Source organism: Aythya ferina, assembly GCF_964211825.1.
Source record: "Aythya ferina genome assembly, chromosome: 16".
NCBI lineage: Eukaryota > Metazoa > Chordata > Aves > Anseriformes > Anatidae > Aythya > Aythya ferina.
In genome coordinates this window covers 1-2,500 of record NC_140315.1, presented here as the reverse complement: position 1 = coordinate 2,500, position 2,500 = coordinate 1, and positions in this window count along the sequence as shown.

Sequence of the window (2,500 nt, the reverse complement as noted above, 5' to 3'; positions counted from 1 at the left end):
GGGTTAGGGTTAGGGTTAGGGTTAGGGTTAGGGTTAGGGTTAGGGTTAGGGTTAGGGTTAGGTTAGGGTTAGGGTTAGGGTTAGGGTTAGGGTTAGGGTTAGGGTTAGGGTTAGGGTTAGGGTTAGGGTTAGGGTTAGGGTTAGGGTTAGGGTTAGGGTTAGGGTTAGGGTTAGGGTTAGGGTTAGGGTTAGGGTTAGGGTTAGGGTTAGGGTTAGGGTTAGGGTTAGGGTTAGGGTTAGGGTTAGGGTTAGGGTTAGGGTTAGGGTTAGGGTTAGGGTTAGGGTTAGGGTTAGGGTTAGGGTGGGGGGCTTAGGGTTAGGGTTAGGGTTAGGGTTAGGGTTAGGGTTAGGGTTAGGGTTAGGGTTAGGGTTAGGGTTAGGGTTAGGGTTAGGGTTAGGGTTAGGGTTAGGGTTAGGGTTAGGGTTAGGGTTAGGGTTAGGGTTAGGGTTAGGGTTAGGGTTAGGGTTAGGGTTAGGGTTAGGGTTAGGGTTAGGGTTAGGGTTAGGGTTAGGGTTAGGGTTAGGGTTAGGGTTAGGGTTAGGGTTAGGGTTAGGGTTAGGGTTAGGGTTAGGGTTAGGGTTAGGGTTAGGGTTAGGGTTAGGGTTAGGGTTAGGGTTAGGGTTAGGGTTAGGGTTAGGGTTAGGGTTAGGGTTAGGGTTAGGGTTAGGGTTAGGGTTAGGGTTAGGGTTAGGGTTAGGGTTAGGGTTAGGGTTAGGGTTAGGGTTAGGGTTAGGGTTAGGGTTAGGGTTAGGGTTAGGGTTAGGGTTAGGGTTAGGGTTAGGGTTAGGGTTAGGGTTAGGGTTAGGGTTAGGGTTAGGGTTAGGGTTAGGGTTAGGGTTAGGGTTAGGGTTAGGGTTAGGGTTAGGGTTAGGGTTAGGGTTAGGGTTAGGGTTAGGGTTAGGGTTAGGGTTAGGGTTAGGGTTAGGGTTAGGGTTAGGGTTAGGGTTAGGGTTAGGGTTAGGGTTAGGGTTAGGGTTAGGGTTAGGGTTAGGGTTAGGGTTAGGGTTAGGGTTAGGGTTAGGGTTAGGGTTAGGGTTAGGGTTAGGGTTAGGGTTAGGGTTAGGGTTAGGGTTAGGGTTAGGGTTAGGGTTAGGGTTAGGGTTAGGGTTAGGGTTAGGGTTAGGGTTAGGGTTAGGGTTAGGGTTAGGGTTAGGGTTAGGGTTAGGGTTAGGGTTAGGGTTAGGGTTAGGGTTAGGGTTAGGGTTAGGGTTAGGGTTAGGGTTAGGGTTAGGGTTAGGGTTAGGGTTAGGGTTAGGGTTAGGGTTAGGGTTAGGGTTAGGGTTAGGGTTAGGGTTAGGGTTAGGGTTAGGGTTAGGGTTAGGGTTAGGGTTAGGGTTAGGGTTAGGGTTAGGGTTAGGGTTAGGGTTAGGGTTAGGGTTAGGGTTAGGGTTAGGGTTAGGGTTAGGGTTAGGGTTAGGGTTAGGGTTAGGGTTAGGGTTAGGGTTAGGGTTAGGGTTAGGGTTAGGGTTAGGGTTAGGGTTAGGGTTAGGGTTAGGGTTAGGGTTAGGGTTAGGGTTAGGGTTAGGGTTAGGGTTAGGGTTAGGGTTAGGGTTAGGGTTAGGGTTAGGGTTAGGGTTAGGGTTAGGGTTAGGGTTAGGGTTAGGGTTAGGGTTAGGGTTAGGGTTAGGGTTAGGGTTAGGGTTAGGGTTAGGGTTAGGGTTAGGGTTAGGGTTAGGGTTAGGGTTAGGGTTAGGGTTAGGGTTAGGGTTAGGGTTAGGGTTAGGGTTAGGGTTAGGGTTAGGGTTAGGGTTAGGGTTAGGGTTAGGGTTAGGGTTAGGGTTAGGGTTAGGGTTAGGGTTAGGGTTAGGGTTAGGGTTAGGGTTAGGGTTAGGGTTAGGGTTAGGGTTAGGGTTAGGGTTAGGGTTAGGGTTAGGGTTAGGGTTAGGGTTAGGGTTAGGGTTAGGGTTAGGGTTAGGGTTAGGGTTAGGGTTAGGGTTAGGGTTAGGGTTAGGGTTAGGGTTAGGGTTAGGGTTAGGGTTAGGGTTAGGGTTAGGGTTAGGGTTAGGGTTAGGGTTAGGGTTAGGGTTAGGGTTAGGGTTAGGGTTAGGGTTAGGGTTAGGGTTAGGGTTAGGGTTAGGGTTAGGGTTAGGGTTAGGGTTAGGGTTAGGGTTAGGGTTAGGGTTAGGGTTAGGGTTAGGGTTAGGGTTAGGGTTAGGGTTAGGGTTAGGGTTAGGGTTAGGGTTAGGGTTAGGGTTAGGGTTAGGGTTAGGGTTAGGGTTAGGGTTAGGGTTAGGGTTAGGGTTAGGGTTAGGGTTAGGGTTAGGGTTAGGGTTAGGGTTAGGGTTAGGGTTAGGGTTAGGGTTAGGGTTAGGGTTAGGGTTAGGGTTAGGGTTAGGGTTAGGGTTAGGGTTAGGGTTAGGGTTAGGGTTAGGGTTAGGGTTAGGGTTAGGGTTAGGGTTAGGGTTAGGGTTAGGGTTAGGGTTAGGGTTAGGGTTAGGGTTAGGGTTAGGGTTAGGGTTAGGGTTAGGGTTAGGGTTAGGGTTAGGGTTAGGGTTAGGG